The sequence below is a fragment of the Macaca thibetana genome, chromosome 10, assembly GCF_024542745.1.
Source record: "Macaca thibetana thibetana isolate TM-01 chromosome 10, ASM2454274v1, whole genome shotgun sequence".
Classification (NCBI taxonomy): domain Eukaryota; kingdom Metazoa; phylum Chordata; class Mammalia; order Primates; family Cercopithecidae; genus Macaca; species Macaca thibetana.
The window spans coordinates 52,432,906-52,450,210 of NC_065587.1; the positions used below are offsets into that span (position 1 = coordinate 52,432,906).

General features: G+C 44.4%; 1 protein-coding gene and 1 non-coding gene across 7 annotated transcripts in view; one reads left to right on the forward strand and one right to left on the reverse strand.

The window, feature by feature from the left end:
• Positions 1-9,205, reverse strand: part of NCOA3 (nuclear receptor coactivator 3) — a 158,288-nt gene extending 149,083 nt beyond the window's left edge. For 5 of the 6 annotated variants that reach the window (XM_050745129.1, XM_050745126.1, XM_050745125.1 and 2 more), the window contains exon 1: positions 9,047-9,157. The gene's annotated coding sequence lies outside the window, so the exon portion shown is untranslated. Of the gene's footprint in view, positions 1-9,046 lie in introns of all 6 variants that reach the window. The other variant, XM_050745123.1, reaches the window with a different exon arrangement.
• A 6,773-nt stretch (positions 9,206-15,978) lies between these two features.
• On the forward strand, positions 15,979-16,086 carry LOC126929976 (U6 spliceosomal RNA). Its single transcript, XR_007717402.1, has one exon. It is a non-coding gene; the product is annotated as a U6 spliceosomal RNA (small nuclear RNA).
• Positions 16,087-17,305: the final 1,219 nt, after the last annotated feature.

Consider the following 17,305-nt stretch of genomic DNA (forward strand, 5'->3'; position numbering starts at 1 on the left):
TTTTTTTTTTTTTGGAGCCTTGCTCTGTCACCCAGGCTAGAGTGCAGTGGCGCAATCTTGGCTCACTACAACCTCTATCTGCAGGGTTCAAGCGATTCTCTTGCCTCAGCCTCCCAAGTAGCTGGGGTTACAGGTGCCCACCACCATGCCCAGCTAATTTTTTTTTATATTTTTAGTAGAGACGGGGTTTCACCATCTTGGCCAGGGTGGTCTCCAACTCCTGACTTCATGATCCACTCACCTCGGCCTCCCAAAGTGCTGGGATTACAGGCGTGAACTACGGCACCTGGTCATTATTGTGTACTTTTAAAGTCGCTTTCCGGATTCCATTTTACTGACTCCTGATGAAAGTAGTTTTAAACTTAATATGGTAACCGTCCTGTCTTCTTATATGACAAAGATATCACTGACCCTCCAGTGATGTAAGATGTGTGGAGTTATTTTTCTCACTGGTGGAGTTTCCTCACTGGTAGATTTTCCTAGATGCAGTCAAATACTATTCCAACTGCGGTGAAGGCAACTACCTCAGTTGAAATTAACGCATTGTCATAAAACACAATTACCACCAAGCAAGCAAAAGGAAACAGATGAGCTGGGATGGAACACAGAGTGTGTAGTAGACTAAAGGGACAATTTGATAAATAGTACTGAGTAAATCTTATAACATTTTCAAATAAAATTGCCAGATTTTTTAAATAGAGATGGGGGTCTTGCTATGTTGCCCAGGCTGGTCTTGAACTCCTGGGCTCAAGCAAGTCTCTGGTCTCAGCCTCCCAAATTGCTGGGATTACAGGCATGAGCCACTGCACTCAGCCCAAAAATTGCCAAATTTCAATCTGGAAACAAACTCAAGCTGATATAGCTACTCTACAAGATGACTTAAATTCAATAATCCATTTCAATGACAGCAATTTCACTGAGAGTAAAGAAAATTACATTTGCTTTTCTTACACCAGAAGGAGGGGGCTGAAAATCTCTCTCTCTCTCTCTCTCTCTCTCTCTCTCTCTCTCTCACACACACACACACACACACACACACACACACACACACACTTTTACCCACTTATAGCATATACTATGATGAAGTCAGGAGATTAAAGTCCCTTTTGAGACAGGGTCTCATTCTGTCACTCAGGCTGGCGTGCAATGGCACAATCACAGCTCATTTCACCCTCGACCTCCTGGGCTCAAGTCATCCTCCCAGTTCAGTTTCACGTGCGGCTGGGGACACAGGCGCACATCACCATGCTCGGCTAATTTTTTTCCTATTTTTTGTAGAGACAGGGTCTTACTTTGTTGACCAGGCTGGTCTCAAATTCCTGGGCTCAAGTGATCCTCCTCTCAAAGTGCTGGGATTACAGGTGTGAGCCATGGGACCCAGCCTCTAAATTCTTTATGAGTCAGCACTGAAAGCTGCATCTAACTTCACACCATTATCTGGTATAAAGAGCTTAATTCATTTACGTTCAATCAATAAAATTTAAATAAAAGACCATTGTACATATCTATATAATGCCTTAAGTTTATACAATTGTATAAAATAAGGAATCTTGGAAGATCATACAGAACACCCTTTGTTTTAAAATTTTAAAAACTGGCCTAAAGAGATTGATTTGCCCAAAGCTTATAGTACATGCTTACAAATTACTCTCAACGCTGCCCTAGGTAAGTTTTTTCAAAGTAACAAGCTAACAAAATATATTGATCAGGTACCAAAAAGGAAAAAAAAGAGTTTCACTGTAGATTTCTTTTTAATTCAAAGTTCTGTTTTGAAACTGAACATATGATCATGCTGCTCTTTCCACCAACAGCAATTAACTTTCATTTACAAAGATGTCAGTTAGGACATTTAGATTATGATACACATTTTCTTTCAACGTAAAAATAATATGGCTTTAGATTTCATTTAAAACAGAAGGGCAAAGAATATTTACTCCAAAAGTGCCCCCTTTTTTGTTAAAACCCTTTCTTCCCCTCCCCATGCTTTCTCCTCTTTTGTACTAAAGTTCACAAATGCATGAGATGGAGGAACAATACCACAATACAACTGCAGGCTTCCTGCCTACTAGTCAGTCATTATTCTTAAGTCTTGAGAATTTTCAAAACACTGCTTGGGTTGCTTTGAAATTCCTTCTTTCAGATTTTCCCTCTTTCATGGAACATCTATTTAAAAGAATGACTTCAAAAATGTCTTGCTGCACCCAATCGAAATTCTCTAAACAAACTAAAAATGCCAGCCTTAGATATGAAGGTGGGATGTAAATACCTGAAGCTTGGCAAACACCAATCTAGTTAAAAGTACAAGACAGAAAGAAGTATATTTCTGGCCAGGCATAAGAATAGTCTTTTTCTTATATGTATATAAATTAAGCTTGTTTCTGAAAAGTTTCATATTTATATGCATAGTATCACAAAGTTAAAAACTACATCATTACTATCCTTTTTTAAAAAAAATACAATTTATAGACCTAAAAATCTCAAACTACATTGATAGCTGAGGAGAAAAGAGCTAAGTCAATTATTACTGACTTAAATTTCAAACGAAAATAATGTACATTCTTTTGTTTTGTTTTGAGGCAGAATTTCGCTCTTTTTGCCCAGGCTGGAGTGCAATGGCGCGATCTCAGCTCACCACAACCTCCACCTCCCGGGTTCAAGTGATTCTCCTGCCTCAGCCTCTCGAGTAGCTGGGATCACAGGCATGCGCCACCATGCCTGGCTAATTTTTGTATTTTTAGTAGAGACGGGGTTTCTCCACGTTGGTCAGGCTGGTCTTGAACTCCCGACCTCAGGTGATCCACTCGCCTCGGCCTCCCAAAGTGCTGGGATTACAGGCGTGAGCCACTTTATTTTTTTAAAGTTGTTGGCCAGGCACAGTGGCTCCCACCTGTAATTCCAGCACTTTGGGAGGCCAAGGCGGGTGGATCACCTGAGGTCGGGAGTTCAAGACCAGCCTGACCAACATGGAGAAACCCCGTCTCTACTAAAAATACAAAATTAGCTGGTGTGGTGGCACATGCCTGTAATCCCAGCTACTCCAGAGGCTGAGGCAGGAGAATTGCTTGAGTCTGGGAGGCAAAGGTTACGGTGAGCCGAGATCATGCCATTGCACTCCAACCTGGGCAACGAGAGTGAAACTCCATCTCAAAAAAACAAAACAAAAAAAAAGTTGTTGGGTGCTCTGAGGATCAGGGTTTAAAAAAAAAAAAAAAAAAAGCCGGGCGCGGTGGCTCACGCCTGTAATCCCAGCACTTTCGGAGGCCGAGGCGGGCGGATCACAAGGTCAGGAGATCGAGACCACGGTGAAACCCCGTCTCTACTAAAAATACAAAAAATTAGCCGGGCGCGGTTGTGGGCGCCTGTAGTCCCAGCTACTCGGGAGGCTGAGGCAGGAGAATGGCGTGAACCCGAGAGGCAGAGCTTGCAGTGAGCCGAGATCGCGCCACTGCACTCCAGCCTGGGCGACAGAGCGAGACTCCGTCTCAAAAAAAAAAAAAAAAAAAATGTTGTTGGGGACAGAAAAAATTAATAGCACCAGTCACCTGCAAACCTGGGGAATTTCCCATTCTTCTGACCACACTTCGATGGTGGTAGTGCTCACTAACAAACTTATTAGGTTGTTGACATAAACCAAGAGCTACTCAAAAACATGGTGTGGAGGGGGTGATATACATGCTCTGCCACTGCCCAGCTCAACATGCGTTCTTTCCTTTTTAAAGGTAAAAGCATTAAAAAATGGAAGGTTCATGAACAACTTGCCAAATTGTTACAATAAATTGAAATTTTTTGAAAATCTCTAACACCTCTAACAAAAAGACTGTTTTAAACAATATTTAATAAAGTCTAATCCCAGTACAACAAAATAATTTGGCCAGTCCCCCTGGAGTTCGTTATAATGGGATTTAACCTGTATACTCAACATTCAATTAACCATAAGGCTTATCCTAATTGAGGATTATGCTGACTTCTGCAGTCCTTTCCCATCTATCCATCTACCACTCCAACTCAGCTGCCATAGCCACCAAAAGCAAAGCCCCAGGGAGCAGATTATCCATTACTGTGTGATACCCAGGCCAATATTCCCTTTTCATCATTATGTGGCTATCAATAGTTAAATTCAGTAATCTAGTCACCCTGGTTTCCAAAAAGTAAAGCTGCATAACCCTCACTCATAGCCTCTAACCAAGGAAATTAAACATTTCAACAGAATACCTTTTCATAGGAGTAACAGATGAAAAATGTCACACCCTTTCCTAGAACATATCAATAAAAAAAATTAAGAGAAAATTTTTAAAAGACACAGATGTTCCTAAAAAAATATTTAAAAAGCCAAACAATTGCTCTTAGAATATTATTTTAAATGGGTAAAACCTGTTTGCCAGTCAGGTCAGACTCCTTTCCTTTGCCTTTAGGCCACAAAGTTTACTACACAGTTAGTTAAATAAACCCTATTACTGTGCCCCCCACTGTAAATTGACCTAGGCTGGCAGTACCTACCAAACTGAGTTAATGCTAACATAGGTATTGGCAGTATGCAGCCTAAGAAGATTATCCAGTTTGTGGATAAATCAGCCTTCTACACACTGCAGGTCTCCCATTCTACTCCTGCTGTGTATCTTCTGGCCATTTTCCTGTTCATTTAAAAACTCTCCACCAGAAGGTAGGAAAGGGAAGGGCAATTAAATTCAATTCCATAATTTGTTAAGGGGCTGAAAATAAAGTTAGGCTCTGGATAAATTGCATCTTTAACCCAAAATAATCTTCTCCCAGAAACCCTCTCAGAAAAACGACGGACAAAATGAATTTACCTAGCAAAAACACGACCAAACTCATGGCATATGCCTCATTACCGCAAAGCCCCTCCTCCACCTTAACTCAGACATGTTTATTTTGTAACCCCTCCCCAACCCCAAGAAGCACTCATAAAATGGGAGAAAATGGGCCGGGAGCAGTGGCCCAAGCCTGTAATCGCAGCACTTTGGGAGGCCAAAGCGGGTGGATCACCTGAGGTCAGGAGTTCAAGACCAGCCTGGCCAACATGGTGAAACCCCATCTCTACTAAAAATACAAAAATTAGCCAGGCATGGTGGCAAGCGCCGATAATCCCAGCTACTCGGGTCGGGGCTGAGGCACGAAAATCGCTTGAACCTGGGAGGCAGAGGTTGCAGTAAGTCAAGATCACCACTGCACTCCAGCTTGGGCAAAAGTGAGACTCCGTCTCAAAAAAAAAAAAAAAAAAAAAAAAAGAAAAAAAGGAGAAAATGCCTACACTTTACTGCAGCACTCAATCTCAAAGCTATTCCTGAGAATCCAAACCAACATATAGTCCCCTTGTTTTTCAATCTTTTGAAGTATGAGAAAAAAAGAAGAAAAAGTTAACATATATTTCCAATACTAATTTTCTGCTCTCAGAGCTTTAACTGCTCAATAATGCTTAAAAAAAAAAAAAAAAAAAATTATACCAAGGATGCAAACCAAACTGGTACAGGTAATCTCTTCAATCATGATCAACAAGTCCCGTTTTTTGTTTTTTTTTTTTTTTTGTCCTAGATAGCTTTACAGGGTAACAACTGTATTAAATTGTGACAAATTTGCTGTTGTAGACCAAAAGTCACTGGCCGCTATATGCATTCTAAACTTGCAACAAATTAAAAGTTTTCAAAAGTACTCTACCTCCTCTGGCCAAAGTGTGAAATTAAATAGTTTTTAAAAATGCAGGCTGGCGTGATGGCTTACACCTGTAATCTCAGCAATTTGGGAGACCAAGGCAGGTGGATTACCTGAGGGTGGGAGTTTGAGACAAGCCTGGCCAACATGGTAAACCTTATCTCTACTAAAAATACAAAAATAGCGGGGCGTGAGGGCGCACGCCTGTAATCCCAGCTACTCAGAAGGCTGAGGCAGGAGAACTGCTTGAACCCAGAGGTTGCAGTGAGCCAAGATCATGCCACTGCACTCCAGGCTGGGCAACAGAGCAAAACTCCATCTCAAAAAAGAAAAAAAACTATCCCTGCCTGCAAAAACAAACCCCAAAGCCATTTATTTTAACCATCAATTTGGGATAGGACAATAGCAGAGTTTTTTAAATCTTACCCTATTGTCCAAACTAAAAATTTATTTTTAAATTATTTTTTAAAAGACTTTTCAATTACAGTACTCCAAGTTAAAAGGAATTATTCCAGAATCATACTGTTAATGCACAAGACTGAATTTTTTTTTTTCTTGCAACAGAGTCTCATTCTGTCGCCCAGGCTGGAGTGCAGTGGCTCAATCTCGGCTCATTGCAACATCTGCCTTCCCAGTTCAAGCCATTCTTCTGCCTCAGCCTCCTGAGTAGCTGGGACTACAGGTGCTCGCCACCACGCCCGGCTAATTTTTGTATTTTTAGCAGTAACGGGGTTTCACCGTATTGGCCAGGCTGGTCTCAAACTCCTCACCTCGTGATCCACCTGCCTCGGCCTCCCAAACTGCTGGAATTACAGGCCTGAGCCACTGCGCCCAGCAGGAAGAACTTAATTCATTAAAAAAAAAAAAATAAAGAGAGAAAGAAAGAAAGAAAAGCCACACTTAGCTTTTATCTTTAAGAAACTGCAAGAAACCTTATTTCTTATATCCCTGCAAGAAACCTTATTTCAAAAGACCATCAAGAAGACATTAGTAAGCAACCATTTTTAAACTACTTTTTATTTGCATATCGCCTAGAAAAAGGGTCCCAGGTGCAACAGTACTTCACTCCTTACTGAATTTGAATTTATTTGCTTAGGAGGTGGGTGGCACTTTTTAGAAATAATTTGTATACAAAGAAGGAAATGCACAGCATAATCATTTTCAAAATATAGTGAAATTATTTAATATAATCTTTAACAACCTAGCTCTAATATCACTGAATTTCCTTAACAAATTGTTAGTGTTGGCAAACTGTTAAAACAACGATTCTGAAATATAAAAATATAAATACTGCTATTGATGCTCAAGTCGTTGTACATTTTCAAAGCCTTTGTAGTTAAATACGGTAGAAACATCTCCTATAATTGCTCTAGAAATATTACAGCCTCCTGCTTAGTCCACAATCCCCATCTTCTATGTGGGAAAAGCTGGTATATGCCTCTTTTATTTTAAATGCTGATTGGACAATTAAGTCATTTCTATCTATATATAAAATGCCCCTATAATTTAGGATCACAGGCAATTTAGATTACTGCTCATTTAAATGCAGAACCTGAAGCAACCTCTAGTGACAGGAGCTATAGTGTTCAATATCATTTTACATGTTACAAGCAGAGGCTTCATTTTACATACAAACAATGAACCCTGGCAGAGTTCTTTATCCTAAAGCCCCACAGATTGTTATTTCTTTAACGGTATTAATAGATAAGGTGACATAAAGAGTAAGTTCAGAAGAGCTTTTTCCAATAGCTGTCAACATTTTTTTTAAGAGAGCAAAAACAGTATTCCCACATTTTCTGTTTCTTCTGTTCATTTTATTTCCCTGCTTTTGGTATCCAACAGAAGTGGTTTCAAATGAAAATCTTAAAATAATTATTCCAAAGACCAAGGATATTCTAAAAGCCAATAACAGTCTTCGCCTCTGAGAAGGGGAGGTTTGGCGTGAAAGAGATTTCACTTTTCAGTGTGTTTGTACCTTTCCAATTGGATATCATGCGGTAGAACCGTATTCTTAATGAGCATACATTTAAAATATTTCCAAGAACAAACAATTCACAAACTTACAGGTTTCCATTAACATTTTCGTTTGTGCAGCATTCGCTGAAGACCTAAGCTTTTTATTCCTCCAATCACCTTCTCAACAACCTGCTGCAACAAATACTGAAGCTTTTTTGCAGCCAGGGATCAGTCAGGCAGATCCGAGGCCAGGCATTTAAATCAAAGAGATGCAGCAATCTTACTCAATACTACTACCACTCTCACACATCTCATTCAACTCCATTTCTAACCACTGCAGCAAGACAGCTGGTACTCTCCTTCCTGTTTCTTTACCGTACAGGTTTCATAACAAAAACAGGTTGGTTTTGAAGCCCTGCTCAAATACTGCAAAAAGGAAGTCTTCGCATTCGGGAGGGGGGAAAAAAAAAGTTTCGACTTCGAGAGAATCTCATAGCTTCCCTGTCATTCCATTTGGGAATCCCAAACTCCTGCTAGTGAGGTAGATGCTCGCTCTCTCACGGCTGCTCTCTCGGTTAACTTTCCCACCCTAGATGCCCTCAAACTGCCTAGGAAGCCACTAAGTCTCCCAACGACCCATGGCTAGTTTTGTTAAGGCAGGTACAAGACAAGCAGTTTATTTAAACCATGACGAACTGAGTCGATGTTCGTAAAATAAGAGACGGGGAGCAAAAAAAAGTAGTAATAAAGACAGACAAACCCCAAATTTAATCAACCAACTTCCCACTTGCCATTTCCCAGCCTTCACACCAGAGGTAGTAAAACGCCTTTTTACCGAGAAAACTAAGAACCTACCCGAGCCCAACATGAAAATTCCGCGGACAATTCGTGTTAAAATATTTTTTAAATGCCCAAGTGCAGGAGGAAACACAGCAACCAAATCTCACCCGGCTGGGAGGCTGGGGTTGGGGGGGGGTCCCCGCGGCTTCTCCCTCCCGTGCTTCCCAATAGCTGCTAAGGAGCCGGGGCAGTAGGAGGAGGACGCGGGGAGCTTTCAAAAGGGCTGCGGGAGGCAAGAGGAAGAAAAAACTTTACGGACAGAAGGGGAAAGTGGGCCCCTGCAGTCCCCCCGCAAACTCCTCGGGTGACCCCTCCGCGCGGGGACCCCCTCGGATCCCCAAGCCGGCTGCCACCCAGCCTCGTCTCCCATCGACCGCCGCGGGCCGCCCCCCGAGCTGAGGGGAAGCGGCGCGGCCCCGACACCCTGAAACTACCTCAGTGCGTCCCCCGGCCGGCGCGCCCCTCAGTGTCTCGGCAGATCTGAAGCCGCCGGCTCTGGCAGCCTGGGGAACTCGCCCCTCTTCCCTCCGCCTCGCACTCCACGCCCTCGCCTGCCGCCGCCTCCTCCTTTATCTCCACTCACCTCCCGCCGCCATTTTCCTCGCAGCTCAGCTTTAAATCGGAAACTCGCCGCTCAGCCCGCAGCCGCCGCCGCCGCCACCGACTCAGCCGCCGCCGCTGCCGTCGCTGTGGAGGGGCTGAGGCGGCAGCTGAAGTCGCCGCGCGGGGGCCACTGGGATATGTAGTCCCGAGGCCACGCCCAGCACTACCGGTCCCAGGGGGCCTTGCGCGGCCGGCCCAGGGTTCCAGCGTCCCCACCCTGGCTTCCGCGGCGGAGGGCGTGGCCACGTGGGATCGTGCGGCAGCTTTCGTCCAGCAGAAACTGGGAGCTGCCTCGGGATCCGGAGAACCGGAATGCAGCCCTAGCCCTGCCCTTAATTTTTTTCATATTTGCCTTCGTCCAGTAATACCTAACATTTGTGGAGCGTTTCTGGTATGCCAAGCACGGATCCTCAAAACAAGCATCCCTTAGGGACCATGATCATCCTCATTTTTCAGATGAGCGAACTGAGGCACAAGGTCGGAAGCCACGAGGCTGTTCCTTAGCTGCTGAAGTCGCTGGATGAAATGTTGTTGGGCAGCAGTATATTCACGGTATATTTAGTCCCGAAGTATCATCCCACAGCGTATTTATGACTTACAATAAAGAACAGCGTATTTATGCTTTAAAATGGAGAGATCTGGCAGGCACCCCCTTACCCAAGTGATGGAACTTAGCACCACCAGTAAATGGGTCAGGACTGTTGTTATGTGTCTCCTAATATGATGCAGTGAGGAAAGCATATTGCTACCTCTGTCGTATTCTTGCCACATACACACACACACAAAGCTAACCTTAATCTAACCATGAAAAAATAAACGAATTCAGAATATGGGACATTCTACAAAACATCAAGCCTGGAGTCTTAAAAATATGACAGCATGAAAGAGGTGAAAACCAAACGCAATAGGTGAGACTTGATTGGATTCAGGATGATTTTTTTATGTAAAAAGAATCTGGGGGGCAATTTCAATGTAGACCGTGTGTTAGATAATATTGAATCAGTATTAGATGTGTTGAGTGTGAATAAAATAAAATAATCTGACCACTTACCCCCTCCACGGTCAGCACCACCATTTCCCACCTGGACCGCTGCAGCAGCCTCCTCGGTGTTCTCCCTGCTTCCCTCTTTCCCCTTAGAGACTATACTCAACACAGCAGCCAGAGGGATCCTGATAAGAATCAAGTCAGTTTATGTCCCTCCTGCAAAATTCTTGCAGTAACCTGCAAAGCCCCGTACAGCCTGTCTCTTGCCCTCCCCTTCTCTCTCTAAACTCATCACCTTCTTCTCTTCCACTCACTTCTGTAATTTAGCTACAGTGGACTTCTTGGGCCTCTCCAATGTGCTTAGAACACTCTGGCCTTAAAGATCGTGGACTTGCTATTTCCTCTGCCTAGAACACTATTTTCCCAGAAAATTCAAATAACGCATTCCCTAATCTCCCCACGGTCATTGTCCAAATGTCACTTCTTCAGTGAGGCTTTCCCTAATTGCTCTATTTAACTTCCCGCCCACTCTGATCCCAGCTTTCCCTACTCCTATTCCTTTCTTCCTTTTCAGAGCATGAATTACCATTAAAATCACGATATATTTCTGTTTACTTATGTTATTTAAAATATCTCATTTCCGCCAGGAGCAGTGACTCATGCCTGTAATCCCAGCACTTGGGGAGGCCAAGGCAGGCAGATCACCTGAGGTCGGGAGTTCGAGACCAGCCTGACCAACATGGAGAAACCCAGTCACTACCAAAAATACAAAATTAGCTGAGCATGGTAGTGCATGCCTGTAATCCCAGCTACTCGGGAGGTTGAGGCAAGAGAATCGCTTGAACACGGGAGGCAGAGGTTGCGACGAGCCGAGATGGCACCATTGCACTCAAGCCTGGGCAACAAGAGCGAAACTGTCTCAAAAAAAAATAAAAAATAAAAAATAAAATAAGTAAAAATTTAAAAATTTAAAAATAAAATATCTCATTTCCGGGCCTGGCACGGCGGCTCACACCTGTAATCCCAGCACTTTGGGAGGCCGAGGCGGGCGGATCACCTGAGGTCAGGAGTTCCAGACCAGCCTGGTCAACATAGCGGAAACCCCGTCTCTACTGAAAATACAAAAAATGAGCCGGGTATGGTGGCAGGCGCCTGTAATCACAGCTACTCGGGAGGCTGAGGCAGGAGAATCACTTGAACCCAGGAGGCAGAGGTTGCAGTGAGCCAAGATCATGCCACTGCACTCCAGCCTGGGCCACAAGAGTGGAACTCTGTCTCAAAAAAAAAAAAAAAAAATCTCCTTTCCACCAGGGCACAGTGGCTCAGGCCTGTAATCCCAACACTTTGGAAGGCTGAGAGATTGCTTCAGCCCAGGAGTTCAAGACGGGCCTTGGCAATATGCAGAGACCCAGTCTCTACAAAAAATTTTAAAATTAGCTTGGTGTGGTGGCACCTGCTTGTATTCCCAACTACTCAGGAGGCTGAGGTGGGAGGATTGCCTGAGTAGGGGAGGTCAAGGCTGCAGTGAGCCATGCTTGCACCACTGCACTCCAGCCTGAGCGACAGAGTGAGACTCCATCTCATATATATATATATATGTGTTAAATAAAAATAACAAAATACTGTGTTAGATGCTGAGAACCCAGAGATGAAATGCTCACACCTGTATGGCCTTTTGCCTCAGCAACTGCACCTGTCTCCTAGCTACTCTCCTTGCTTCTCTCCCATTGGTCCTCTATAAGGCACTCCCTATACAGTAGCCAGAGGGATCCTTGAAAAATCATGTATTACATCATGTTACTTCCAACCTAGGCCAGGTGCGGTGGTTCACACCTGTAATTCCAGCACTTTGGGAGGGCAAGGAAGCTGGATCACTTGAGGTCAGGGGTTTGAGGCCAGCCTGACCAACATAGTGAAACCCCGTCTCTACTGAAAATACAAAATTAGCTGGGCATGGTGGTGCACACCTGTAGTCCTAGCTACTTGGGAGGCTGAAGCAGGAGAATCTCTTGAACCTAGGAGGCAGAGGTCGTAGTGAGCTGAGATCGTACCACTGCACTCCAGCCAGGGCAACAAGAGTGAAACTCCATCTCAAAAACAAACAAACAAAAAACAAAAAACTTCCAAACTAGACAGCTTCGAATGGCATCCCATTGCATTTGGGATGAAACTCAGACCCTAGCTGGGTGTGGTGGCCCACACTTCTAATCCTAGCTACTCAGAAAGCTGAGGTGAGAGGATTGCTTGAGCCCGGAAGTTCGAGGCTGCAGTGAGCTATAATTGTGCCAGTGCACTCCAGCCTGGGTGACAGAGTGAGACCCTGACTCCATTAAAAAAAACAAACTACTCTGACCCTAATTGATTTGGTCTCTGCTCCCCTCCCTGATCTCAAGTGATATATCTCTCCCTATTTCTCACCCCCTGTCACACTAACATTCCTGAACACACCAAGCACATTCCTGCCTCAGGACCTTGCACCTGTTGTTCCTTTTATCTAGAATTTTCTTTCCTCCTGGCTTGCTCTCTATTGCCATTCAACTCTCTGCTGCAATGTCTCGTCCTCACATAGAACTTCTAAAGCACTAAACACACACACAGACACAAACACAGTCATATTACCCTGCTTTGTCTTCATAATGATTCATACCATATACCATCTGAATTTTTTTTTTTTTGAGACGGAGTCTCGCTCTGTGGGCCAGGCTGGAGTGCAGTGGCGCGATCTCGGCTCACCGCAAGCTCCGCCTCCCGGGTTCACGCCATTCTCCTGCCTCAGCCTCCCGAGTAGCTGGGACTACAGGCGCCCGGCACCACGCCCAGCTAGTTTTTTGTATTTTCAGTAGAGACGGGGTTTCACCGTGTTAGCCAGGAGGGTCTCCATCTCCTGGCCTCGTGATCCGCCCACCTTGGCCTCCCAAAGTGCTGGGATTACAGGCACGAGCCATGGCGCCCGGCCACCATCTGAATTTTTTTAGAATTTTTTCTTTTTTTTTTTTTGAGATGGAGTTTTGTTCTTGTGGTCCAGGCTGGAGTGCAGCGGTACAATCATGGCTCACTGCAACCTCCGCCTCCCGGGTTCAAGCAATTCTCCTGCCTCACCTCCCAAGTAGCTGGGATTACAAGGCATGCGCCACCACGCCTGGCTAATTTTTGTATTTTTAGTAGAGACAGGATTTTACCACTTTGGCCAGGCTGGTCTTAAACTCCTAACCTCAGGTGATCCGCCCGCCTTGGTCCCTCCAAGTGCTGGGATTACAGGTGTGAGCCACCACGCCTGGCCATACTTGAACATCTTATCTGAAACCAGCAGTAGATCTGGAGAAGATCAATCATTTTATCCTGTCCTCTCATTACCCTATTCCAAGATTCAAATTCCGAAAAGTAATCTATTCAATTGATCTAGCTTGGGTCATATGTTTTATATGAAAGGAACTCCAGACAGGTAACAATGGTAACTAGCCTGCTTGCAAATTACTCTCAAATGATTTAGGGAGAAGAAATGCACACACACAGGAGAGAGAGTACAGGTGAGCAAATGTGGCAAAATATGATCAATTAGTACATTTAGGTTTAGGGCACATAGGTTTGTTTTTTTGGGGTTTTTTTGTTTTTGTTTTGTTTTGTTTTTTTGAGGTGGAGTCTCACACTGTCGCCCAGGCTGGGGTGCAGTGGTGCGATCTCTGCTCACTGCAATATCTGCCTCCCAGGTTTAAGTGATTCTCCTGCCTCAGCCTCCCGAGTAGCTGGGATTACAGGTGCCTGCCACCAGGCCCGGCTAATTTTTTGTATTTTTAGTAGAGACGGGGTTTCACTATGTTGGCCAGGCTGGTCTTGAACTCCTGACCTTGTGATCCACCCGCCTCGGCCTCCCAAAGTGCTGGGATTACAGACATGAGCCACCTTGCCCAGCCTTTGTTTTTATTTTTTTGAGATGGAATCTCGCTCTGTCACCCCGGCTGGAGTGTAATGGCACAATCTCGGCTCACTGCAACCTCTGCCTCCTGGGTTCAAGTGATTCTCTTGCCTCAGACTCCCAAGTAGCTGGGATTACAGGCGTGCACCACCACGCCAGGCAAATTTTGTTTTTAGTGGAGACGGGGTTTCACCATGTTGGCCAGGCTGGTCTCAAACTCCTGACCTGAAGCAATCCGCCCGCCTCAGCCTCTGAAAGTGCTGGGATTACAGAAGTGAGACACCGTGCCTGGCTGATTTTTTTTTTTTTTTTTTTTTTTTTTTTTTTTTGAGACAGGGTCTCACTCTGCCACCCAAGCTGTAGTGCAGTGGCATGATCACGGCTCACTGCAGCCTGGACCTTTTGGGCTCAAGTCATTTTCCTGCCTCAGTTTCTGTCCCTACCGCTGTCTCCCACATTCTCCCCTCTTTCATTGTGTGAGATATAGCGAGATACCCTAGTGCTTAAGAGTGTGGGCTTTCCAGGAGTTCAAGACCAGCCTGGGCAACAAAGTGAGACCCCTGTCTCTACAAAATTAGAAAAATGATGGCCAGGCGCAGTGGCTCTGCCTGTAATCCCAGCACTTTGGGAGGGCCAGGTGGGCAGATCACTCGATCTCAGGAGTTTGAGACCAGCCTAGGCAACATGGCAAAACCCTGCCTCTACCAAAAAAAAAAGCAATTAGCCGGGTGTGGTGGCATGCGCCTGTAGTCTCCCAGCTACTCAAGAAGCTGAGGCGGGAGGATCACCTGAGCCAAGGAGGTTAAGGCTTCAGTAAGCCGAGATCGCGGGGCTCACTGTCTCAAAAATACATACATACATACATACATACATACATACATACATACATAAATTAACCAAGTATGGTGGTGTGCACCTGTAGTCTCAGCTACTGGAAGGCTGAAGCAGGAGGCTCACTAGAGCCCAGGAGGTCAAGGTGATTATACGCCACCCTGGAGTCTAAAAAAAAGAGAGAAAAAAGAAAATGTGGGCTTTGACACTCACTACCTAACCTGCTAAGCTGGTTCTGCTACTTACAAAGCTGTGTGATAGTGGATGGTTACTTGAACTTTCTGTGCCTCCATTTCCTAAAGTGAGAACACTGATAATGATAATAATAACAACAACAATAATGCTTATGTCATAGGGTATTAGGATTAAATAGAACAAGATAGTGAAAGCTCTAAAAGCAGTGTCAAGCACAGAGCACTCAAATGTTAATAATGATAATGTATGGCAGTTCCAAACTTGCTTTGTAGGGGTTAATATCCAAGGGTTAGTAACAATGTTCTCCTCCCTCACCCCACACCACATTTTGCTTCATTATAGTAATTACAGTGTGAAATTTCCCTGCAAGTGAAAATAGATTCCTTGGGTAGAAGCCTAAACCCTGCACATGCCTAAAACTCTGTTTCAAAATACCTAATCTGAAAACGAACTGGCACAGCCCCAAGCTCCACCCTCAGACTGTACTCTGAACCATTTTCTCCCTGGGAAGGACACACAAATGAGGGGGAAAGAGCAGAAGAGAGAGATCAAAAAATGCAATTTAGGGTAAACAAATACTTGACTTCTTGTTTTGCTTAAAAGAGGAGAAAAACACCCCTGAGAAGAATCATATTTAAGGCAAATTTTTGGTGGTAAAGAGCAGCCTGAGCTTTACAACCCAGAGTCGCCTTGTTCATGCCTCTTCCTTTAAACTCAAATCAGGGTTTGGCGACCTGTGATTTTTGTGCCAGAGATGACACATGAGCCCGTTGGAATTGGCACCTGGCCTGACTGCAACAGACTTGTCCTGCTCCACAACCTGCAAATGACTCTGCAGCTGGAAGAATTTGAAGCCCAGCTCATTTTTGTTTTGTTTTTTCTTTCTAGACTTACATATTAAACATATTTGCTTTGGAAGAAAAAATCATTTGCTATCAAATGCTTTAAAAGCACCCATTGTAAGAGGGCTAAAATAAAAATAAGCGCTATGCTCATGTTGGCAGCACTTACACTAAAATTTAAACAATACAGAGAAGATTAGCATGGTCCCTGCACAAGAATGACACGCAAATTTTGTAAAGCATTCCAGTTTTGGGGTTTTGTTTGTTTGTTTGTTTTTTGAGATGGAGTTTCGCTCTTGTTGCCCAGGCCGGAGTGCAATGGCGCCATCTCGGCTCACTGCAACCTCTGCCTCCCGGGTTCAAGCCATTCTCCTGCCTCTGCCTCCCAAGTAGCTGGGATTACAGCCGCCCGCCACCACGCCTAGCTAATTTTTTGTATTTTTAATGGACATGGGATTTCATCATGTTGGCCAGGCTGGTCTTCAAATCCTGACCTCAGGTTATCCGCCTGCCTCAGCCTCCCAAAATGCTGGGATTACAGGCGTGAGCCACCGCGCCCAACCCCAGTGTTTTTGTTCTTTTTTGTTTTGATTTTTTAAGTGTTAACAACAATGTAGAGAAATTGAACCATTTGTACACTGTTGGTGGGACTGTAAAATGGTACGCCATTTTGGAAAATTATTGGGCAGTTCTCCAAAGTGTTAAACAAACAATTGCCATATGACCCATCAATTATACCCCTAAGTATATACCCAAGAGAATTGAAAACATATGTCCAGGCCGGGCGCGGTGGCTCACGCCTGTAATCCCAGCGCTTTGGGAGGCCGAGGCGGGCGGATCACAAGGTCAGGAGATCGAGACCACGGTGAAACCCCGTCTCTACTAAAAAATACAAAAAATTAGCCGGGCGCAGTTGTGGGCGCCTGTAGTCCCAGCTACTCGGGAGGCTGAGGCAGGAGAATGGCGTGAACCCGGGAGGCGGAGCTTGCAGTGAGCCGAGATCGCGCCACTGCACTCCAGCCTGGGCGACAGAGCAAGACTCCGTCTCAAAAAAAAAAAAAAAGAAAACATATGTCCATGCAAAATCCTGCACAGTAACATCCTTAACAGGTTTGCAATGTAATTGATTGATAATAGCCACAGGGTTTTCATTTTTATTTTTTTAAAGCTAGAATCTTAACTTACCTTATACATTCACCTCTGGCATAGATACTGTTTTCATGCTGCAACATGTCTACTCCTTCCATGTTCCTACTCTGTAAGTACTAAATCATTGGAAGAGGGTTTAGCCTCTCCAATAAGCTTACTGTCATCACTTTAAAACACTCTTTTTTTTTTTTTTTTTTTTTTTTTTTTGACAGAATTTCACTCTGGTCGCCCAGGCTGGAGTGCCATGGCGCAGTCTTGGCTCACTGCAACCTCCATCTCCCAGGTTCAAGCAATTCTCCTGCCTCAGCCTCCCAAGCAGCTGAA